Raw genomic sequence first — 26,597 nt, 5'->3', positions numbered from 1 at the left:
AGGTGCCGGAACTCACACATTATACAACCCACCTTGCCTACCCTACAAGGTTCCATCCGAAAAAGGTGCCGGAACTCCGTTCTGAGCGTTCAATGAGAAAAAAAAGCCCTGATTACAATACTCCAGAATATAATTTTTTTTGCTTTTCAAAGTTCAATTATTTCTTACATAGACTATCATTAGGAAAATTATTCTCTGCAGTTACAGATACATCCCAGCATCTAAATATCTTTTCTAAGTCCTTAATGCTAGTTTGTGATGTGTATCTTGATTGCTGGTTTCTTTTCTGTTGATAGTCGATAGTAAAAAGCAGAAGTTATATCCATCACCTAAGTATCTTCACTTTTATTTGTATGGCTGGTTCCTGTAGTTGTTGTAATTAATTTAGTCTTCTTTATTGAATAATTAAATAACTTTAGTTCCATTTTTATTGTGCTTGTAGATTTTTATTACTACAGATTCCAGATCATTTACACATTTAGCAACATGTTCCATAATTCTATTATTACATTAGCCATTTAATACTTTTTAAAATAATTTTATCATGCTTTAGCATTTTAAGCTGTCATTACAATTTATTTCAACTAAATATTGCTATCATTCCCATGCAAATTTCTAAAATACTTTTTCCAGCATTCCATTACTTGAGTTAAACATACAATCATTTTGTTTATTTTTAACTCCATTCACTCTGACATGCATTCTCTGTTTAGTCAGTCCACTGTAAAAACAATATTTTATTTCTATCAAGATCTCTGCATATTCTTTTGTTTTTATTTTTTATAAAAGATGTTTATTGAACAGCAGTCCAAACAAAAAAGAAAAGACTTAAATCAAGACTATACAAGACAATAGTGGAAAATAAACAAAGAAACAAACATGGTTGACAAAAAAAAAATCAAAAGTACTTTTCAATTTCCATATATCATGGAAATTGACAAGATTAAGTCTGTTGCTATTAACATAATGAATATAATCTGCCCAGATTTGTTAAACCATACTACAGCCTCTGGAGATTCATTATTCTAAGTTAATCAGTATTTTTTTTTCTAATATGGTGATGAATAAGCTTTATTAATCCATAAATCAAATGATATTTTTTTAAAAAAAATCCAACCTTGAGCTGAGCAATAATTAGCTTTGCTGCCAAAGGCATATTGTCTCTGCCTTTTAAGATCCTAACCATTCCATGTTCTCTTTGATTACATTTCTCTGGAACTCTCTTTTTTTCTACACACATTATACAGCAACTTTTTCTCATCATTTTTGCAACAACTAATTATTATTTTGCTATTGTTTGGGGGATTATTATCTCTCACTCCATCATTCTTCCAAATGTACTTTGTCATATTACTAGTTACATCAATTCCACACAATGTTACCTCACAAGACTACTTCTAACTTCTATTTTCCACTTATTCTGTTCAGAGATTAATCTGTCATTTAATACCTTACGGAACAACAGAATTGCAAGAGACCTTGGAGGTCTTCTAATCTAATCTCCTCCTCAAGCAGGAGACTCTACACCATTCCAAACAAGTACGTAGTTGTCTAGCCCAGCGGTAGGCAACCTTGGGTCTTTTATGATTCGTGGACTTCCAGGCTGGCTCAGGAATTCTGGGAGTTGTAGTCCACGAGTCATAAAAGACCCAAGGTTGCCTACCCCTGGGCTAGCCTCTTCTTAAAGTTGGAGAACCCAACTTGTCTAGACAAGCCGTTCCACTGGTTAATTGTTCTCACTGTTAGAAAATTTCTCGTTAGATCTCAGTTGCTTCTCTCCTTGATCAATTTCCATTCATTGTTTCTTGTTCTGCCTTCTGGTGCTTTGCAAAATAGATTCACCCCCTCTTTTTTGTGGCTACCCCTTAAACATTTGAACACTGCTATCATGTCATCCCTAATTATTCTTTTCACTAACTAGACATACCCAATTCCTGCAACTGCTCTTCATATGTTTCAGCCTCCAGATCCCTAATCATCGTTGTTGCTCTTTTCCAGAGTCTCAATATCTTTTTTATGATATGCTGACCAAAACTGGATGCAGTATTCTAAGTGTGGTATTACTGGGGCTTTATGTAGCCATGTACTCATACTTCTCATGATCTTGATACTATCCCTCTGTTAAAACAACCTAAGATTGCATTAGCTTTTTGGCTGCTGCTACACACTGCTGGCTCATAAGTTAAGTGCTTGTCCACTCGGACACCAAGATGTCTTTCACAGTTACTGTTATTGAGCCAGGTTTCATCTAATTTGATTTTTTCCTTACATAAGTGTAAAACCTTACTTTTCTCACCATTGAATTTCATTTTGTTAGATAAGCCCAGTGTTCATCTGTCAAGATCCATCTGAATCCTGAGCCTATTTTCTGGGGTGTTGGCTATTCCTACTAGTTTTGCGTCATCTGCAAATCAGATGTGTTCCCCTTCTATTCATCCAGGACTTGTATGTTCTCTTCTTGCAGCCCATTATACCTTCATTCAAGTTTTCTTCAGTTCCCAGGATGCATTCCTGACAGTACCAAATAATAGTCTATCTTGTGTTCACATGATATACCTTTCATTCATTCTCTCAATATTTCAACATAACTATCAAGTCAATCATGTCTTTTAATTCATTTTTTTATCTATGTGGATGAACAATCACACTTAAATCATGGATTCAAAACAGACTAAGCAAAAGTTCTCAGTACAATCCCATTCTCATTCTCCTACTTCTTCCAACTTCAGTGTGTACTTCTCTCACACACATTCATGTCATGATCATTTCTGTCAAAATAATTTTTCCCCTTCATTCAGAGCTTAGCCACTTTTGTCAATATTTCATGTTTCCTCTGTTATCATTATTCACTGGAGCATAAGATGCCACTATTACCTGTCTATGTGTTCCTACATTTTTGTAACAACCTAGAAGAATTTAACCTTCCATAATTAAAGTTGCATGTTCCTTCGCCTTCATACTTTCATCAACTTTACTCCAGATCGGAAGACATTCATTCAGATCTGACAGATCCTTCCATATTATTATTATTATTATAAATTAATGTAGACTGCCAGAAACTCTGAGCAGTTACTCCTCTTACATGTAACAATCTTTCATATGTCAAAGTTATCAGCACATTGGTCTATAAATATCGATCATCAGAGCTTTAGTTAATCAAGCTGTAAAGATAAATATCAGTCTTAATCACATTCCTGCCACATGTAGCTTTCACTGATAGCAGTACAAACCAACATACTATTGCTACCAACCCAGCACCTTGTTTTGTATATATTGACTTATTTAAGGATTCTATTTGTATCAGTCTGTGATAGGCAACATTATGAATTTGTTTTTAAATTATTTAATCTTTAAAGCTTGGCCCTGGAGCCTTTCTGAGGGAGAATATTAAAACTGTTATATGCCATCCTTGCAGGTTAACCTGTGAAAGGTTTTGGTACTTTCACAAAATAAAGTGGTTAAAACACAGAGGAGGTTGAAGATTCCTAGAGCAGGTGTGGATCAAGAGATGCATTAGTTTGTCAAGCCAGGCACAAGCAGAGAATGAGTCAAATGTTTAATGGATAAAGCTCTTTTGTTCTTTGCCGGAGGCATTCACTTGAGAATCTAAGAAGCGGGCTAAAATGACAGAGGAAAGAAGAGGAATGCTTATGAGAAAGCATTGGATCATTGGATTGCAGCTCATGGAAAAATAGAAAGGCAGCCTGTGAGGAAGACTAATTTCGTGCAACACTGAAAGGCATATCAGGTTGTGGATCCAAAGGCTGAAATCGAGGAAAAGCATTAAAGCAAAACAGTGAGAAACTCTGTGCAATATGGAATATTAATAGGATTGCTGAAAATACAGACGTTCAAACCAGTGATGAAGAACAAGAATCAACAGATGCAATTCCTGCAGAAAAACTCTCCCCAAATGATTCCCTATTTTTGAAAAATTTGGAAACAATGTGAGATGATTACGGTGGGAAGATGTCACAATAAGATGTTCACAATGGGAATATATGCACATGATTATATGAATGGCTAGAGCAATTTTGGTGGCAACATTGCAGTTCCTCTCCTTTTTCTGATTCTAACAACAGCTCTCTCAGACCTACTTTTAAATCAAAATTGTCATGGAATAATTTTTATGATCTTATCATGCTAGAGAAAAGCAGTATTTCCTCACATGAGCCACAGAGATATTCAGAATTTGCACAGGATTAGCATCTAATAAATCACTGGACTAAATCTCAGGATTGTGATTGTGGAGGTATAAATCAAGGCTTGTCTCACAAAGTGGTTTTACTATAATTTCTGTTTCAACTGAACATAAAAAAGAAGGGCATGAAGCATATATTAGAATCTTTTTCCACACACATTTTTACCTCAGTTCTGGACTACCTGTCTCCACCATGTCACCACAGTTGTAGTCTGTGCCAGCATTTTTCTGTGCAGGCTTATCTGAAACTGGAAAACAGCTGGATTTTTTTTAAAAAAAAATGTCAGGGATGTTTAAGGTTAACTTCCAATTGGCCTGGGGGGTCATGTTGAAATGCCCTTAAGAGGAAAAACTTTATCTGCTGAAAAAGGCTAAATCCAAGTGAATGACATTTTCTTATTGGTATGTATCCTCAGATTTCTGTCCTCTTTTCTCTTTACTAGTGATCATGTCTTTTTTTAACTAAAGCCAAAAACTCAAGAGGGGAAGAACAATTTTTCGTAAAGAATAATGATGTCTGTTCAGTTGTAATTGTTTTATATAATAATCATGTATTGCTCAGGCAAAACCTTTTAAAATTGCATATAGCGGTATATGGCTCAAAAAAGAGCATAAGCTCTTTATTTACTTAGTTATGTTTTAATTTATATGGCTGCCTACTAGCTCATAGCAACTCTAGGCAGCTTGCAAGCAGTAAAAACACAGTATAGAAAATTAAAAAAAACATTTTTTCCCTTCTTATTTTTGGCATTTTTTTATTTAGTCACTATTCTATGTTCTTTTTTTGGGAAAGGCACCTTCCACCTTAACTTCAGTCAGTCTAAAATTGATTTTTAAATTGCCAAATATTCAGTGTCCAAATTAACTTAGAAGAAAATCAGGAAAGAGGGTAACTTTCACAAGCTTAATGTTTTAATGTGAGAAGAGATTTCTATTTCTATTCCTGTGCATGACTTATATGAACAAAAACACCAGCAGACAGAAGCAACATCCATTTCTACAGATGGATTGGACCAGTTGGAGTGAAAATGTATCTGACTATTACTACATCTCCCAAGTGATCTTTGTCCCGCCAACTCATGTAAGTGCAAAAATTCCTGAAAAATGTATGTTGCTACTGTGACTGATGATGGTAAATGAAAGAAAAAATGAAAACATTTTCATAGAAAAAGCTGAGATGATTTTTTTTCCTCCTGTTTGATGGATATAGAAACATATAGATACTATTAATTGCTTTCCTACAATTCCGTAGTGAAAATGAATTCAAATTCTTATGTCCTTCATCTTCACAACTAGCTGGACTTTCTGATGTCTATAGGTAAAATCCACCCCAAACCATGTTTTTAATCAATGTTATTAACTATGTTATATATTAAATGTTAAATAAACAATATTAAATTGCTGAATGTAATTAAGGCTCTTTGGTTGCTATGTACCGTGGCTATTTATGTTCAATCTTGTGTATTGCTGGAAGTGAAGTTTTTTTTGATAGTTATCTGGAAACAATATTTTAGAAATGGGATACAAGCTGTGTTGCTTTATATACCTCTAGAATTGAGTGGATGAGTAGAACCAAAAGGACTGTACTTTTGCTACTTATTTCTGACAATTGTTATTTGTTCAATAATTATCCTTGTGCACTCATAAGACATCTAGTCTAACACTCTATTCTCACATTGACCAAACAACTATACAAGGTAGCCCATTAGCCTTCTAGCAGATGGCCTTCAGAGGCAACCATCAAGGCTCAAGAACAGTTATAACTGATCACTGGCTGCGAAGTAAGAATTTTAAGCTAAGTATAAGGACTGGTTAAGTTTACAACTGCAATTGAGTGCAAAGTTTCTGTTGCTAAGCAACATAGTTATTGTGTTTTGCTCCATTTTATGACCTTTCTTGATCTAATTGTCATGCGAATCAATGCATAACAAGTTTATAACTGTGTTAAGTTAATAACACAGTTGTTATGTGAATGTGGCTTCCCCACTGACTTTGCTTGTCAAAAGGTTGCAAAAGGTGATCACATGACCCTAGGATACTGCAATCATCATAAATACATGGCAGTTGCCAAGAATCCGAATTTTGATCATGTGACCATGGGGATACTAAAACCCCACGGGGATGAATAACAGAGATAGGTCACTTTTTTCAGTGCCACTGTAGCTTCAAACAGTTACTAAATAAATGGTTGTAAGTCAAGGACTACCTGTACATAGAGGATTTGTCAGATAATTTATTTAAGTAAACTTAAATACGTATAGAAGAGGATACAGTATTTGTAGCTCAGGGTTGAACTGTGGGATCCTTCGTGCTCTCTGAGTTTGGAGATGTTTCATTACCAAACTAGGTAACAACATCAGTGCTAGCAGAGAGAGAGAGAGAGCCCTAAGGATACCACACTTAATTACTTAATTCATTGTTTGAGGGAGAAAAAACACTAACTGCTATCCAATATATTGTTTCTACTATATCATTGGATTGCTTTGTTTTATTTTTATTCTGCTTATCCTGTTTTATCTTTTGTTTCCATAATCACTACTTTTTTAAAAAAAAAGAGTTGCAAATGAATACGGTATATTTGTTACAGAATAAGTTGCAACCCAACAAACACAGTGAGACTAAATGGAAACATTAAAAACATTTGAGTTCATTTTGTGAAACACTTTTTTTAATGTAAGAACACATGGAATTTCCAGATTTATATCAAGAAGCAGCCTCTTACTGATTCATCTTTTTTAAAAAAAATTCTAGTTTATATTTATTTTACTTAAGAATCTGAGAAGGCTTTAAAAATATTAAATGAGTGGAAATATTGTATTCATCATTTTGCCTGGAACTACATAACTGTGTTTTATATACCCTAATACTATGTTTGAGAAATGGGAAATCAGAAATTATTTGTAACTCGTACATTAATGGAAATATTAATGTTCCAGTAATATGCCCTAAAAGTCTATGTACACATACTATCTATCTACTCAGTTAAATTTAATATACTTCACAATTCTCTACCTTTCAGAACTGCAGTGTACCTGTCACACAAAACTTTGCCTCAAGCACTTTAATAAACTCAAATTATGAGCATCCAATCTGGAACATTTGCAGGTAATAAGCAGATCAAATATTCATGAAAATAGGTAATTCAATTTTAGATACCCATGGACAGTTTGTTCCCATGGATGTTTTTACTACTTACATTTTGCCAGATGTGTTTCGAACAAGAAAAGTACATCATCAAAGTATTTTAAGGATATCTTTTGGACAGTAGAAAACAGGAAAAATCCTTCTTTCCCCTTTCTTCTTTCTATTTATAATATGTGCTCTAACACAAGGAAAACTAAAACAGCAAATTCCAAGAATTCTACATGTTTATATATATATATATATATATATATATATATATATATATATATATATATATATGTATATGTATATGTATATGTATATGTATATGTATATGTATATGTATATGTATATGTATATGTATATGTATATGTATATGTATATGTATATGTATATGTATATGTATATGTATATGTATATGCATATCTATCTATCTATCTATCTATCTGTCTGTCTATCTATCTATCTATCTATCTATCTATCTATCTATAGATAGATTTGTATAGATTAGTTTGTATTTCTACAGTATATGTATAAGAGTGTATACTTTGTATGTATGTGTGTATCTCTATCTCTGTAGAGAGGGAGGGAGGGGAGAGGAGAGGGAGGGAGGGAGGGAGGGAGAGAGAGAGAGAGAGAGAGAGAGAGAGAGAGAGAGAGAGAGAGAGAGAGAGAGAGAGAGAGAGAGAGAGAGAGAGAGAGACTCCCAAATGACAGCCAGTTTGATGTAGAAGGTAAGGCACCAGGCTAGAAACCGGGACACTGAGTTCTAGTCCTGCCTTAGGTATGAAAGCTGGCTGGCTGACTGTGGGCTAGTCACTCTCTCTCAGTGCACAACTTCAGACTCAGGCAGTCAATTCCTGTCAATCAATTCCTATCACAACTAATGGATCAACCTAGAGCGATTTGAAAACGAAGAACCTTGCATTTGTGGGGAAAATAATAATAAAAAATATTCCCAAATTCAAAACACGTAATGGACTTTTGACTCTAATAAACACAACATTACACATTTTTCTTGCAATGTTGCAAAAATGCTAATAATAAAAAATCTACAAACTCAAAACACATGATAGATTTTTGACTCTAGTAAACATACATTTTTCTTGTGATGTTGCTTACTTGAAATGATAGTGCATCCACATCTTAATTGGTTATTTCTTGATGGAGAAATTGTTTGGACCAGAATTTACAATCTTATCTCAACAGAAAAATAGGTTTTTGCAGAGAAAGTTATATTGAAGGTAGGAGATTCTACATGAGCAAGCAACACAATTGATAATATTGTTTAATCTCATGGTTGACCAAAGGAACAGATGAGCTAAGGTGTCATTGTTAGATTCCAGTTCTCTTGCTTTGTCAAAGTTGGATCAATAACACTAGTAATTTATGTTTTAAACAAGCAGTTCTTAAAATCATTGCATAAAGTTGGAGGAGATATATTTATAGTCACATATAAAACTGCTGGAGGTAAAGTTTTAAGCAATATTGTTTTGCTCATGTCATGCTGATGTTCATTAGTGATCAAAAGAAGCTGAATCCAGGATCATGAAACTGCAGCACAATCCACAGAAAAGACACACTTAAGAGGTTGTTGGCAAGTAATATGTGAGCACTGATGCACAATTCAAATCATTTTCTTTCACTTTGAACGCACAGACCTATAATCTGCATATGACAGTAGTTTGCAGCTCAGTGTTACCTGCCATCCTGTCATGTCCTTTTCTTAGACAAGCAAGAAATTCTTGTGCAATCATAAAGTCATTAGCAAAGAGGTAAGAATCTCTATACTGTATTGTATTTTCTCACAGTGGATTTCCAAAATGGGGAAGAGAAGTTAAGGTAGGCTAAAATGGCAGAAGAGAGGAGATAAGGAGAGAAAGAGAAAAATCAAGTTCCAAAGGTACTTTTTGAAAAGGCAACTGGACTTTCTTGTGGGGGGGGGAGTTTGCCTTGAAATATTTAACTTCTCATCCAAGAAGCTTCTTCAGTTCTTGGATGAGAAGTGAAATGTTTTCAAGGGGGGAAAAAAACAAAACCAAGAAAGTCCAGTTACCTTTTGAAAAAGCACCTTTGGGACAACCATGACCTGGATGATTGAGAATCTCCACAAGTCATAAAAGGGCCAAGTTTGGAGACCTCTGCCATAGACATTTGACAAACCAAATGTTGGACCAGAAATTTTTCAAGATGCTGAAACTGTTGCCTCTTCCAGAACTAGAGTTAGGACTTTTGAAATGTGCAGGAGGCTATTGAAGTAGAATGGAAAGATAATCTCATTGTACTACTCCATCTAGAAGGAAATTAATTATCCAACATAGGGCCATGTTCTGAAAAATGTGTGAAGACTCCAACCTATCAGCCTGAGGAATTGACAGATAAGCTACCTGATGCTTTTGTTTACCTATAAAGGAAAATAAATAAAGGTTATTCTTTTATAAATTGTATAAAATGTAACACCAATGAATTGTATCAAATGTAACACTAAGATGTGGGGCTATCTATTTCCTGCTCAGACAGAGAACTCACAAATGGTAATCAACAAATTCTTTTGAAATGTTAAAAAGCTTCCGAGAGACAGGAACATGGGACCAAGGTGGAAATTACAACCAAGGTGGAAATTACAAGTAAACGATATAAGATCTAGATAAGATCATAAGGGATAGATGGTAATGGTCAGAAGGACCCCTTTAGAAATAGGAAACAACTTCAAAGAATGACTTAAGCTTCTTAGGAATGGCATGTATCCTGAAAGAGTATAAAATGCCTACTTTGAAACTTGCTCAGTGCGCTCTTTGAACCCAATCCAACTTGGGAAGGGTCTAAGAGGCCGTGTTTGCAAACGCTTTCTTTCTTCTTTATTTTCTTTATTATTTTCAATTTTCTTTTCAATAAATCTTTGTTTTTGTTAACCAGACTTGTCTTTGAGTTGTGAGTATCAAATTTTGGGTTTTTAAATCTCACACCTATACGAAAAGGGAGAGGAGAGGTAGAAATACAAGTAAGATTAAGGTTTTTGGTTGGTTTGTTTGTTTTTTTGCATTACAAGCAAAACTTATGATGTAGTTTACTTAGATACCTAAACCAGCAGGTCATAATTTGTAGCCACATTCCACTGTTATAAAATGTGGGAGGAGGATTGGATACTCTGCTCATTTATCTGAACTGATTAAAAATGCCTCATTACTCTTTTATGCTTGGAAATGAAACCAGGAGCCAATCTATTGTATGAATAAAGAAAGAAAATAGCAGAAGGTTTTGCATGTGCTGAAGCTTTTGTTTCCAGATGTGGACTCAAAGTAATTGCCTCACTACAATAAACATTCCTTTCTAGACTCATTTCCCATCCAGCTGCTGAAGCCCCAAATTTGGTGTACATATCTGGAATGTATAAAGCCTCTACTTCTCAAATTTTGTTCAATATCACTACTTGTAATCTTTGAAGTAGAATTTGTCCAATCACTTTCACAGGCACACTTAGCCTAATCCTCCTGTGATTTTATCATTTCAGTCTTGTTATATTTCACTTTGTGTAAGGAACAACAATAAAGTATTCTAGAATGTTAGGGTTAGATATAATTTTTGTTTAAGTCACACAGCCACACTGCAACTGAACCACACCATTTTCTTTTAGTTTTTTTTCTTTTTTTCTTTTTTAGTTATACCATCTATGTCTGCAGTCTTTCCTTTTTTTAACCTAATCACATTATTTATTACTTCTTTGCAAAAATTTTTTTGATGCCAACAGTTAAAAGCCATAGATTTAATTGCATGATGCATATAAGGCAGTAAAATCATTAATAAAATTTAAAATTATATACAGTACAATTAGGTTGATAGGCATTAAAACATTTATTCAAAGAATAGAATAATTTTCATTCAGTGCTGTTATGGAGGATACATTTATGATGTTCAGCTATAGTTTGACCAAAACCTGCCCATTTCCACAAGGCAGCCATACTTACAGCATTCATGACAACTTCTTTTTTCTCTATATTACTCTCTTTCTCATAGAAATCTCCTTTCAGGATCCCTTCAATTCAATTTCATCATATCTATTGGCTCACATCAAGACAGATGGAAAATTTAATAAAATAAAACAAAAAACTATTTCTAATTCAAATTATTTTGTTAGAGGCTCCTAGTGTAGATTTTTAGGTTTGTTTTTAATTTCTCTCTCTCTCTCTCTCTCTCTCTCTCTCTCTCTCTCTCTCTCTCCCCTTTTCTCTCTCTCTCTCTTCTATCTCTATGTCTATTATCTATCTTTAAATGTTAACAATTCCTTATAGTATTTGATGATTTTTTTTGCATTATATACTTTTTTATTTAATTAATAATTTATGTAATTATCCAAACATATGCTCAGTGGGTTAGGATGTTGAGCTTGTTGATCAGAAGGTCGGCAGTTTGGTGGGTCGAATCCCGAGTGCCGCGTAACAGAGTGAGCACCTGTTACTCACCCCAGCTTCTGCCAACCTAGCAGTTTGAAAGCATGTAAAAAATGCAAGTAGAAAAATAGGGACCACTACGGTGGGAAGGTAACAGCGTTCCGTGTGCCTTTGGCGTCTAGTCATGCCGGCCACAAGACCACGGAGACGTCCTCGGACAAGCGCTGGCTCTTCGGCTTTGAAACGGAGATGAGCACCGGCCCCTAGAGTCGGAAACGACTAGCACACATGTGCGGGGGAACCTTTACCTTTATTATAGACTATTTTTATTTAATTATCCTCACTTTTACAGTGAACATTTTATTCTCCAGAGTCAGTGTGATAAACAAGTTAAGGCAGGGGTGTCAAACTCAATTTCATTGAGGGCGGTATCAGCATTGCGGTTGCCCTCAGGGGGCCAGGTGGGTGTGGCCTGGGTGGGCGTGGCCTACTGGGTGGGCGAGGCTAAAGTGCGTATGGCCTACTGGGTGGGCGTGGCCAGCTGTACATCGTTTGCATCAAGGATGCCTATGGGGGCCTGGGGAGGAGTGGGACAGATCTGAGGGTCTCTGGCAGAAGGAGGGTCTCTAGGCCAGGACCAAGGCAGTGGGGGCCGTTCCCTCACTGTTTCCAGGATGGCTTCGTGGGCCACATGAAACCACTTCGTGGGCCGTATCTGGCCCCCGGGCCTTGTGTTTGACATGTCTGAGTTAAGGTATTGGACTGACATCAGATTCTTGTTCACTTTCAGCCATAAAAACTCACTAGATGACCTGGCCAATCTTCTTTCTTTGCTCAAGCTACTTTTCAAAATTGTGACTTGGAGTCAGGGGAAGAGCAAGGAAGACTATCTTAACTTCTTATATAAAAGGCAGGATAAATTAAATCAATCAATATGTTTTCCCCCTACAGCCTCTTTTGTTTTATTATTCCACCAAACATCTCTTTTCATGCTTTAATTACACACACTCCTATAGCACTTTGTAACATAATTATTTTCACTGAGTTCCAAGCAGCTTCTGCCGGAGCATAAATCTATCTTCATTTTTTTTTCCATGCAGAATTTGTAATGTTCTGTTCTTAGTTTTTTGCTTTGCAGAATCTATTGTTGACACTATCAACTAATGTTCAGCCCCCTGTTCACACATCACAACATAAATTTTGTTAATATTTCAGAATAAACAATCATTCTTCAGGTTCATGTCTTTTTCATATGTATGTGGGAATAGTTAAAACAGATTGTAGGAGAAGAGCTGAGCCTGGGGGTGGAGTTAAGCAAGTCATAAGCCTAGAGTTCTTACATTTCCATAAACGGTCTGACTCCAACCCTTCCATTAACTCTTTTCTAGCGCCAACTTAGTGCTGACCATTAACTAACTAGATTCTAGACATGAACAATAAAGTAATTAATTAGAATTTAATGTGTGGTCCCAATTCTTTGTGCCTGACACAGATTCAAAACAATAACAAAGCAGTTATTCTCTATATAGAACTCTGAAAAGCCGGGTGACTTTTTCTATAATTTATCTTCTTTTTCCCATCTACCATTTAAGTAGCAAACTGCCATTATCATTATAAATTTGCAACTTTACATAAACTATGAAATCCTACTTTATTACCAAGTACAATAATCGATATCATACAAATAATACTTTCTGACATACATTTCCATGCTTTCTTTTCTAATTAAATGAACACAGTTCATACCTCTGTAAATGAATTGAAAGATCTGAAATATTATTATTCCTTTTTCCCCTACAAAATCTGCATCTTTGAATTTCAAGAGGAAGGGCCAATAGGCAAAGAATGATTCCTCATTCCCCAGTAACTACTCATCTAACCATCAAACAATAATATCAGATATTAGCACTGTCATATAATAAATAGTTGTTAAATATGAAGAAAAAAGCATTTACTGCTTTATTCTTAACTGCATGCCATCCAATGTGAAAAGACACTTATTTGATTGGCATTTAGTATGCAGTAATAAATCAAGAAAATGCATATAACTTGGCTATTTTATTTTTTCCACCCAAGTATGAGATTGCTCAACATTGCTCATTTACACATGCAAAAATCTCAACATATGCTGCCTGCATTAACGGAGGTTGGAAAATTTCCTTTTAATACTCCAACTGTTAAGGTCTTCCAATTCAGAAATTATGCTTTGTCTAGAAGGATCATGGCCTTTATGTTCACTTGATGGTTATTTTCACCCACAAATGAAAGGAATAGTGCATATCTTTCCCTAAGATGCTTAGATAATGTGGATGCTGCTGTTTATCATATTCTGAAGACATTTGTTTTAAGACAAAGCAACTGGAAATGTCCCCAAATTCAGCAATTGAATGCTTGAAGGGAACAATAAAGCCATTTAGTTGCAACAAGCAATAACTGTTTGCAACTAACTATCTTGGATGATAAATTCTGTACACAGCAAGAGTATCAATGTGTTATAATCTGGAATGATTGCAAAATCATACCATTGTGCCATCATGATGGCATTTTCAAAAGAGGACAAAAAAGGAAGAGAGAATCATCATTGAAATGTTTTGTTAATCATTCTTTTTAATTCTGATTGTTCTGCTAAAAAGTAGACTTCAATCTTCCTTCCATGGCATTTAACATTTTAATCTTTGCATCAATGATTCTGTTACAGTCCTTCTCTCTCTTCATCAGGGACACTTTGTCAGTTCTTAGTCAGAAGCCCTGCAGTACTTTGCTCTCTGACAAATCATTTATCTTTTCCCCCTCTTATGTCACATCTAATATTCTTTCCGCATCCCATCACTCCATATTATATATCATGCTCCCCTATACCATCCAAGAAGCTAATAATAAAAGAGGTTGATAAATTCATCTCTTCAGAGTTCCCAATGGAATTCCTACTATAATTAAAACCTGGCTTTTAATAATTAATTATACTAATAATAATTACTTAAATAGAAATTAAGTTGCAGGCTGATATTAGTATGATATTGATGTGCAGAAGGTTCATTGTATGATGTTAGCCTCATTAAAGGTAAAGGTAAAGGTTCCCCCACACATGCGTGCTAGTCGTTTCCGACTCTAGGGACCGGTGCTCATCTCTGTTTCAAAGCCAAAGAGCCAGCGCTTGTCCAAGGACGTCTCCGTGGTCATGTGGCCGGCATGACTAGACACCAAAGGCACATGGAACGCTGTTACCTTCCCACCATAGTGGTCCCTATTTTTCTACTTGCATTTTTACGTGCTTTTGAACTGCTAGGTTGGCAGAAGCTGGGACGAGTAGCAGGCGCTCACTCTGCTACGCAGCACTCAGGATTCGACCCACCTCATTACTTTTTATCAAAAAGGTTGCTGCTTGAATATTTACATTTTTTAAGGAAGAGGAAGTTAGTGTGATGTCAGGGAGATTTATAAACTATATTCTCCTATGATTAAGCCAAAGCCTGTATACCACTTTGAAGATTTAAGGAGAAAAAACAGATATAAAATTCAATAACTAAATTAATCAATTACCTATTTTAATAATCTATTAAGTTATGTATTTCCAGTTAACATTTTGAGCTAATAATTCTAATGCAAGTCTGAAACATTTTCAAAAAAGTATCTCATTTTTTTCAATTTTATTTAATAGTTATTGGTCCATGCTATTTAAAATGCTTCATACTGATCCATTATAAATTACTATAACTTTGAATATTTTCATGTCTCATTGAATTATAAAAATAAACGATAAGACAGAGCTGGGTCTATTTCAATATTTTGGTTTGCGTTTTTCAAACTTGGAAACATTACGGTGTGCAGATTTCAAATCTCAGAATTTCCAAGGTTGCATGAAATCCATACTTCTTAAAATTGTTAAATTTGAAAAAATACAGTTTTAATATGACACCAGCAAGTTCAAAATAACAGTTAAACTATAGTATCAGTTAAAATATAAGTGCTTTAATATTAACAAAATATCCCTTGATCAGTGGTGGGACTCAAATAAGTGAACAACTGGTTCTTTGTGTGGATGCCACTTCCCGGAAGTCCGTTCTGGGTCTGGGCAACAAAAAAGTAGCTACCAGTTCTGCCGAAGTGGTGCAAACCGGCTGAATCCCACCAATGCCCTTGATACAGTTCTGAGTAAATTATCTTTTCAGTTGAAATATTTTCTGTTGCATATCAAATCTATAGAATGTAAAAGCCACTATTAACTTACTATCATTCAGCTGGACCTAATCACTTATGGAAACACATTGGATGAGCTTACCAAGTGCCTTCTACATGAGATGAGAGAATTAATTCCAAGGTACCTTGGAAATTCTGAGAATGCAGAGCTCACCAGCTTGGAGAAATTCAATTTACATTCATTCAAAGGATGTATTAAGGAAATGCTCTAATCATGCAACATTGTTTTTCAGTCATATATATTGAGAGACAGGCAAACTCCGGCCTCTGAGACACAGTTGAACTACTCCTTGTTTTAACTACCTACTGAAAATCTATGGGAAATACACAGTACTTATACAGCTCAAAAACCCAGTGTTAATCATGTTTCTATGTTAGATTGCTATGTTAGATTGCCTGACATTTGGTAAGTATCCTGAAAGTCACCTGATAGTCTATCTACCTTTGTATTTGTTACTCTTCTCCACCAATTAAAGAATTTGGCTTCTGACAAAATGAAGTCATAATAGGTTACTTAAAAGTGTCTAAATGGTTTGGTCGTATTCATATAGTTTTCTTGACAATAATAAAGAACTACAATATTTGTAGCTCAGGATTGAACTTTGGTGCTCTCTGTGCTTGCAGAAGTTTCATTACCTAACTAGGTAACTACATGGAGCTAGAGCTACATGGGCTGCCATTCTGAATACCTTCACAGTTCTACTTGCATTCACTACAAATGTAGATTATTCAGCTTCACTAATCCCTTTTTGATTTTGGCAGGGTGATCCTATCAGTAACTCATGTTACTGATACCTACTGGTATTATTAGGAGAATCCTGACTAGATTACTGAAACCAGAAGTCCCCAACCTTTTGGGCACCAGGGACCGGTTCTGTGGAGAGAAGTTTTCTTGTGGAGCAGAGAGTGTGTGGTTTTGTGTACTGCCTGCATCCCATGGATGGGGCTTTGCTTGTTTGGGTTGCTGGTATGCCACGGCCCAGTACCGGTCCACGGACTGGGGGTTGGGGACCGGTACTACTGAGCCCTCTCACCATGTAAAAGTGGTTATTTTACAAGTTCTCAGTAAATGTAACTGTCTAGCTTAGGCTCATATTTCTGCACATGAAAACTTTGTATATCCATTTAACGTTGTAACAGACATTCATTGCATTGTCAAAAAATAAGGCTTTCAATTATCCAAAGCAATTTAATTAGGTGTAGAAATAACCGATTTATTACTCTATCTATAGTTTGCTTCTTAGTACCTACACAGAGCCAGTTCTTCCCTTTATTTATTATCTATGTAGAATTTTGGGGAAAAACATGGTGTCACTTGTTTTTATTTCAAGATGCAAGAATCAGCATTTTCCTGTGTTCTTACATAAACAATAAACTCGTGCAATCTGTCCTACCTATTTATATTCATCTGGTATTTAATTAAGTCCTATTAAGCTCTACAGCACTGTACCTGCAGTGCCTTTCTCCTCAGACTAATGCTCTTACTTTAACAATGCATTGCAAAATGATATCATATTTTTGTATTATGTAACAAGCTATACTGGAACAGGCATAAGCCCAACTTTGGAAGCCCCACTGTTTCAGTTCAGTGTTCAGGGGTAAGGAGGGAGGGATAGGGGAGGGGTAGGGGGGTTTGTTAAAGATAAAATGTATGATAAAACTTTTCAATAAAAAAAATCTATCTCTGTAAGCTATGTTCATACAGTGCTTTGAGACTAATCTTGTCCCTATTTTCAAGCTTTTGGTGGATCAAAGCCTAGAAATATAAAAATTAAACATGCAAGGCTCACACTAAGAGGTTTCTGATATTTGACAATTTTGTGATGATTTTATATGTATGCGGTAGGTCTCTTGGTCCAACTGAATGTTTTACTGATTCCCTCAGAAGCTTCCACAACCTCCCCATGGTATAAAGTTAATACATTTTGTTGCAGATATGGATACAAGATGTTCCTTTAATGTGCTATTATTTATAGATTTCAAAAGAAGAAGAAAGTTGTAATGTACTGGCCTTTATATGCTGTAAGTGTTTGCTTAAATTATACTGCTTTGCTAATTGCTTAGTTCAAGTGTATGTTGTAACGGTTGCTGGGCCAGCCTAGACTGGTTGTCTCCAGCTGGCTAAGTATGTCTTTGGGCGGGAAACCACTGCTTTAAACCTATTGGTCGCGGCCTATCGGCCAACCATAAAAATAGCTGCACAGCAGCTCCTATGTTGCTTCTGTTATCTTCTGACCTTCAATAAAGCTTGTGGCTGTTTGAACCTCTCATCTCGCTCAATGCCTGCAAAGAACCAGCTACACAACAAAAGTGATACCAATAAGGGAGAGTATTTGTTTCTCAGGGTTGTAAATAATTCAATGTCAGGAAATTTTGCATTGTAGACTATCATGGAAAATGTAGCAAGCAAACCACTGATATGCTCCTTTTACTACAGGTGTTTTCGCACTTGCTGAAAAGCATACGATCAATTTAACTTCTGCAAACTCCACCAGGTTGAAAGAAGAAAAGGATGGTGGGAGGGATTGAAATAGTATCAGTATCTGTAAAAGGGAAAGCTGTGAAATACAACCCACTTCACCTCTAGTTTTGATCTTGTTCACTACGAGCTTGTCAACCCCAAGAGATGATGCTCAGTGGCATGGAACCCTCAAGAATTGCAATATAAATATTCCTTAGCTTAGTCCAGGGGTAGGCAACCTTGGCTCTTTTATGGCTCGTGGACTTCAACTCCCAGAGTAGCTGGCTCAGGAATTCTGGGAGTTGAAGTCCACGAGTCATAAAAGAGCCAAGGTTGCCTACCCCTGGCTTAGTCTATGGAAAATACAGGAAAAAATCTTTTGACATTCTGAAAATATAAATCTAACTCTGTCTCTCTTATACACACACACACACACACACACACACACAAACACACACACACACACACACACCTTCTCTCCCAAATTTGAGTATGATTGTTTTCCATTAAATATCCCTATATTTAATAAACCAAATTGACTAAAAAGGCACTGATATATCTTACTAATGAGACAATTCTATTAAGCCTTTGAAATTACTTATAACTTTCAGATACATAAAATCTTTTTTTTTTTGGATCACTGCAGAAGTCTTATCAGAAAGCAGTCTGGTCTCCCAATTTACTGTATATATTGTTTCAAAATGAAATCCTGTAAATTAGTCTTGTCTACCAGTCATCAGCCCAAGCTCATTAATATAATACTATTTAACTCTAAAAGGGCCACGTTCAAATGTAGGTATTTCTTATTTAAAATTTCCTAACGGTATGATTGAAAAAAGTCATATTTCTTATCTTGTTATTTTATAAAAGCTAAGGAATAATCAAAATATATCTAGTGAACTATGAACTAGTTTTACAAGGATGGTATAAATCCATCTAATTTCATGAAGCAACAGATGCTATATTTATGATCTACAGATATAACCGTGTCTACTTTATTTAAAACAAGAAGTTGCATAGCTTGATTTCTCAACAAGAGCAATGGTGGGAAATTAAAATAATGGTTCTTGTGGCAGAAAGCTGCTGTGATGATAGTAAGCTAATTTTCAAGGTCTGAGAATTGCAAAAATGTTTTGACAACCAGCAATGAAAAGCTTTCATTTCTTTGGTCTTCTATCAAACCGCTGCTTCCTCCCCTCCCAAATTTCCTTCCAAGTAATCATGTACTTCTCCAGATGAAGAATTAGCATTCCTGATTTGTTTCCCACATTAGAAAGAATGATCATGCATTTTCAAGTCTGTTCATTAGCTTTATATTTGCTACTGCAGCAATCAACTCTTCAATGTGCATTGATTTAAAGAGTAAATAAAAAAGTTAATACAATTTCTGGAAAAATCTATCAGCAGATTAACATTTTCATTTTACAAATCACTTGATCAACTTAAATGTCATAAGATATTTCAAAATGGATACATATATACATACATATATGTATGTGTATGTGTATGTGTATGTATGTATGTGTATGTGTATGTGTGTGTATGTATGTATGTGTATGTGTGTGTGTGTATATATACTTATTGAGTCACGTAGTTTTCTTTTTAAATACCATTATTCCCACAAGGTGATGATGTAAAATAAAGGTTTAAAGATGAAGCATTTGTATCTCTGCTGTCAATGACAGTGTGACATAGTGAATAAAGGAAAATAGCAAAAGTTTCATAGGTGTCCGAAGATATATGTGTATCTACACATAATACAGAGTGAAGTGTTTAAGAAGCTGGGCTTGTCAACTGGAAAGTCAGCATTCCAGGTTCAAAACCCAAGTGCCACATGAGAGGGTGAGGATGCCCATCCTCAACCCAGCTCCTGCCAACCTAGCAGTTCAAAAGCATGCAAATGAAATAGGTACCACTTCACTGAGAAGGTAACAGTGCTCCATGATGTCATGCCAGTTCATGAAAATGGAGATGGGCAACATCTCCTCTAGTCAGCAACAACTAGCAGAGGGATATCCACAGGGACTCCAAGCTCCTGTACAGAAGGTTTATGTAAAAGAATTGATATTCATATGTGAAAGTACAGCATGTGCTAGAAACTAATAAACCCATGACCTCTTGAGTCACTGTTTCAGGGATATCTCCTTACCAGATTTTAAAATGCCTTCAATGATGGTGGAGTACAGAAAGGTTCTTCAAAAAATCAAGGGGCTGTTCAGAGATATGACGACAACTGAGCCAGGAATTATTGATAATTGAATAAAACAGTTGTTAAGCAAGATTTCATGTAGCCATTTCATTCAAAGATTACAATTCCAGTTGGGATCGTTTAAGTGGAATGCAGGGTGCCTCAGGGAATTCTAGAGGCCCTGGGAAACCCAGTGTAGGCTACAGAGCCCAGTAGAGCAAAGAAGTGAAAGTGGGAATTCTCTCCATCCCATCGGGCCAGAGAGGCCTCAACCAGTTACAGAACTGGCAGCACACTTAATTTGCTGCATTTACCTTTGTGTTTGTGGTTTTCTGCAGCTGAAACCTTGCAATTTGATTGAAAGCGAATGATCGCTTTGTTAGCTTTTCTGCCTTTCCAGCCTTGGAAGCATAGAAAGATAATGAAAAAAATCATTTTGGAGGCTACAAAAAGCCTCTTTTTAGCCCCCTGACTTTCTAGTCTTCCAATCAATCCCAAGGCTGCTGTCATTTTCCAAACGGCATGATCTGGAGAAGAAGCTTTCTGATCAAGGCTTGCAGAATGGTGCAAGGTGACCTCAGTAGGAAGGCCACAGTTTGCATCAACAGGATGCACTACAATACCAGCAGCTAAGGAGAAATGCAAAGTTAAATGGAGTAATTTATGTGTGCTGCCTGAGCCATGTAATTAGTCGCGATGTCCCAGACATGGTGGAGTAGAGAGCATGTCTAGGCCTTCAGCACTGTGGCAGCTTTGCACATGCTGGGTGAGTGGCTAAATTGGAGGGGGGATAGAGAGAGAGAGACACAGATGGGCACACTTGCAGCACCACTATGGTTGGTCATAATAGTGAGTGGACTCCCAAGTGTCTGAACTTTCATTAAAATGTTGGTGGAGACAGTGCAGTGGCTGTTACCTGAGATACAGGTCATAGGTTCCTTTGTTCAGCACTGCCATAATTTAATAGTTGCTCTCCTCAATTCCTCTAGCATTTTAGTCAGCCAGACAATCATCTTTACACCTGTTGTCTGTGAAATGCAGATGGCATAGATGTTAGCAGTGCTGTAATCTTAACATACAAGAGCAGTACCTTATCACTGATATGAGGCCATATCAAGACATACAGTTAATACAATTATTAATGAAACAAGTTCATTTATCAATGGCCAAATGTCAGGTCTGAAAGATCAGGGCCACATATGAAGGTCTAAGTAAATTTATTTATTGCTAAACAACCTATGCACAGGAATATTTTCAACTAACAGTTGACATCTGTTTGGAGTTAGATAAGGGCCAGTGGAACTCAATAAGGGTTGGACTTAGTTTGCTTGTGGGTATATAGAAATTCTAGGCTGATCCCATTTTAATTCTGCCCCCACATAGTTGGATTAAGCATGTTAGAGAAGAGTGTTATAATATATACCAACATCTTTATAGCAATCCATCATCCAAAAGTATAAAAAAAATGCAAATTAGTTTTTAATCAGTCCAGATATTCCTGGAAAAATTGTCAAAACATGGATATCAAAGATAAAGCTTTCTGCTTTTTTAAAAAGGAAGTAGGTCTAGACATTGACGTATAGTATATGCAAATAATATATGGGAATGACCCTAGGAGACAGAAGTAGGAAACAGTCGGATTAGAGGAACCTGAGTCTGCAGAAAGAACCAGATCTTTAGTGCTTAATAAACCATATGTTGTTTGGGTTCACATATTTAACATTAATAGTAATGCAACTTCCATTTCTATTACTCTCTACTCCATTTGCTAGCCATTTATAAAAATTATCCCATGTTTGAAAATATTCTGTATCTTCTTTCCCTTTCATTTTTAATGTAAGCCATTTCTGCACATTCCAAGATTTTCCTAAATCTTCTTATGATGGTGTTCCTTCATTTTTTCAATACTGTGACAATGTAATTCTCACTGTTATTAAACATGTAATATTAAATATATACTTTTTTGTCATACTTCTCTGTGATTATACCTAGAACAAATAGTTCTGGCTTAAAAACTACAAATTTACTAAACATTTTTTCTAAACACATGTGTATTTTTGACAAAAATTTTTTTGCTTTAGGGCAGGGGTCCCCAACCTGTGGGACACGGCCTGGTAGTAGGCCGTGGCCTATTGGACATTTGGCCAGGGACAGGCTTGCCAGTGTGCACGTGGGTGTGCACACGCCCTCACTTGTGCTAGTGCCACGGCCACAGGACACAAAAACAGGACGCCATGCCATGGGGCACAAAAACAGGCTGCTGCTGTGCCTCAGGGCATGAAAATGGGATGCTTCTGTGCCTCGGGGTGGAAAAAACAGGCCACCGCTGTGCCGCAGGGGACAGAAACAAGGTACCACCACACTGCAGGGCACAAAAATGGGCCGCCGCCGCACTGCAAGGTGCAAAAATGGATGCTGCTACACCACAGGCCACAGAAACTGGCCACCACACCATGCAAAAATGGGAGCCGCCGCACTACGGGGCACAAAAATGGACTGCCGCTGCACTGCAAGGTACAAAAACCATACTGCAAGGTGAAGAAACAAGGTGCTGCACCACACAAGAATGGGACAGAGCTAGTGAGTATCATGTGGGCACCAGGCCCACCCCGTTTGCAGCGCATGCGTGCTCGTGGCCCTGTGTGCGCATGCATGCATGGACGTGTGAAAAATGCCTCCTCCCTTTTCCTCCAGTCCACCAACCGACAAAGGTTGGTGACCTATGCTTTAGGGCATGTCCACCAGAGGTGATAGTACTTGCCTGGCTTTTCCCTACATTTCCAACAATTACTAGACATGTTTTAAAACGTTTTTGCTAATCTTGCAGGTGGTAAATGCCATATAGAAAACATTTTATATAGATTTACTTTATAAGTAGCTATTTGCCCTTGGTATTTTATAGGTTCTTTCCCACACGTTTTGCCATTTTTCTAATTCTACATTGTGTCCAAATTTTTTTTGCCCAAGTTATCATTGTTTCTTTGACTTGTTCATCTTCCATCTTCAGGTTTAACAAAAATTTATAGAGTTTCCTCATCAGTTTTTCATCTGATGACAATCTGTTAGTCATATGATTATAGCCTAACTGGTTGGGTTGGCAATATATAAGCCATGATTTGTAATGTATTGTATCCATTTAAATGTGTAATGATTGGCCAATGCTGTGTTCTTTCAACGACCATAAGAGGGAGCTAGAGACATAGCTTCTTTCTCTCTGTGTTAGCTACTCTGTTACATTGCTTGCTGATTATTGTTGATTGTGGTTTTGCTACTGTTTGCTAAACCAGAAGAACTGTGTTTTTGACTTTTGGACTGGTAAGATGACTTTGTATTGGATAACTCTTGAACTGTTGATATCTTCTCTGTACCCGTGTATGACCTGGACTGTTTATTCTTGACTTGTGCTACTCCTAAAAGTAAAGTTTTTCCCCCTTTTTTACACACCTCTGTATCAGTGTGGTTGCTGTGCAAAACCTGACTACTCTCAGTACCACTTCTTCTGTGCATTCTCCTTGTTGACTGAAGAGATATTCTGCACAAACCCTGTCATTGGTTATGGGCCCAAAGACGTACTGAGAACTAGCATACACAGTACCATATCATAATAGCTGATTTTTGTGATTTTGTGTTACCTCTTCAACTGGAAATGGCACAAGAACAAGCAACAGGTATTTCCTGGATAACCCGGCTAAATGGAACAAACTATGTTTCCTGGTCCACGAAATGCTGCTTGCTTCTGCGCAAGGAAGGACTATGGGCTATAGTTAATGACCCACCAGACGCGACCACTTGGGATCCAGAAGATGAGGACGATGCAAAGAAAATAGAGAAATTTAACCGAGACAACAAAAGAGCTCTTTGCCTAATTGGACTAACACTGGATGACCAGCAGCTTGTCCATATCCGTGGTGAGGAGTCTGCTGCTAGGTGTTGGGACATTTTGCGAAGAATTTATGCTTGTGATAGTGTGGGTGCACATATACACCTTGCACGCAAACTGTTTAGGGCTCGTCTTCAGAAGGATGGGGACATGTTAGCTCATCTGGCATTCATGAAGAAAATTATGCAAGAGCTACATGAAAAGGAGCTGATTTTCTCGGAGCTGCATCAGTACCACTTCTTCTGTGCATTCTCCTTGTTGGCTCAGGAGATATCCTGCACAAACCCTCTCGTTATCTGGTCAAACACTGTTTGATCTTTATTAAAACCATATATTTTGGCATCTTTTTCATATCTCATTTGCATTTGCAAGTATGGCCACCATGATAGCTCAATGCCCTGTTCTTCCAATTCTTCTTTAGTTTGTAATTTCCCATCAGTATTAAAAATGTCTCTATATGTCACAAGTTTGTCATAGTTGATTAAATTTGGGTGGACAAACACTTCCATTGTTCAGGTCCATCCTGGTATTTTCATATAAATTTTCATTTTTATCTTTTCCCATATCAAAAGCAAGGCATTTCTTATATAGTACGGTAATTTTGAAAGTATTTATGGATTTTGTTCTTCCCATGCCATATAAAAATGTGCCATCCAAGTTGTAGGTCATGTCCTTCTAAGTATAGTAGTCTTTTGTGTCTAAGGTTTATCCACTCTTTTCACCATGTTAATGCAGCTACTTGATAGTATAGAACCCAGTCTGGTCTCCAAATCCTTCATTTTCTTTCACTTCTTGTAGCAATTTCAATCTTATTCTGGCTTTTTTTCCTTTGCCAAATAAATTTCAAACTGCATTTAATTCATCAAAAAAAAATCTCTAATTTTATTGGTATTGTTTGGAATAGGAAAAGTAGTTTTGGTAAAATATTCATTTTCACCATCACTATTCTTCCCAAGATTGATAATTGTAAATTTTTCCATCTTTCCAAATCTAATTTTATTTGTTTTAATAGTTTAAGATGGGGTAGGTAACCTTGGCTCTTTTATGACTTGTGGACTTCAACTGCCAGAATTCCTGAGCCAATTCCTGAGCCAACCTTAGACACAAAAGACTACTATACTTAGAAGCCAATGAATTGCACAGTTTAGCCTGCAGCATATTGATGTTTTCCAGGCCACAGGATGTCAATAGGCAATCAATGTCCTACCTGTTTTGTTATGTGATCATAAAACATGTTTAAAAAATGGCATTGATCACATGACTGTGGCCACTATCCTGACTATTTTGACACACACCAAGGATGCTTCCACCAGTCCAACTGATGGCAGCAGTTCAGCAATTTAGGGAGAGAAAAGTATTTTGATGGGACAGAAAAACAAGAATGGAAATTGGTTCATGAATGAGTGGAGGATCAATAAAAGACAACACGATCTTTTTTCTGCTCTCCAGAAATGATTCCTGGCAGCTCTGATAAGGGAGCCAGAGATAAGTCCAGATTTGATACTAGGTGTCTTATAGTTCTAAAACAGGGATGTCAAACTCAATTTCATTGAGGGCTGCATCAGCATTGCGGTTGCCCTCAGGGGGCCGGGTGGGTATGGCCAGGGTGGGCGTGGCCTGCTGGGTGGGCGTGACTAGAGTGCATATGGCCTACTGGGTGGGCGTGGCCAGCTCTACATCATTCGCATCAAGGGTGCCTATGGGGGCCTGGGCAGGAGTGGGACAGATCTGAGGGTGTCTGGCAGAAGGAGGGTCTCTGGGCCAGGGCCAAGGCAGTGGCAGCCGTTCCCTCACTGTTTCCAGGATGGCTTCGCGGGCCACATGAAACCACTTCGCGGGCTGGATCCGGCCCCCAGGCCTTGTGTTTGACATGTCTGTTCTAAAAGAACTTAAGTTTTCTGTGCTCTCAAACATGTATGATCTGATCAGTTTTTATTTAAATATACTGAAGAATTGTCAGATATTTTTTCACCTAGATTAAAATTAAATATATATATAATCAAAAGAAAAGAATTGACTTATGCTACTTATGCTACTACTAGGAAATTGCATCTCACTATGCAGTTTAGCAGAAGGGTGGCTATTGTTTATTGCAATATACTGAAATGTGCTGCAATTAAGTCTATGTCTTGATAATATTCTCAGTTATGCAAAGACAT

Source organism: Vipera ursinii (assembly GCF_947247035.1).
Source record: "Vipera ursinii genome assembly, chromosome: 2".
Classification (NCBI taxonomy): domain Eukaryota; kingdom Metazoa; phylum Chordata; class Lepidosauria; order Squamata; family Viperidae; genus Vipera; species Vipera ursinii.
The sequence above is the reverse complement of the archived record's forward strand: the minus strand, read 5'-3'. Positions refer to the sequence as shown.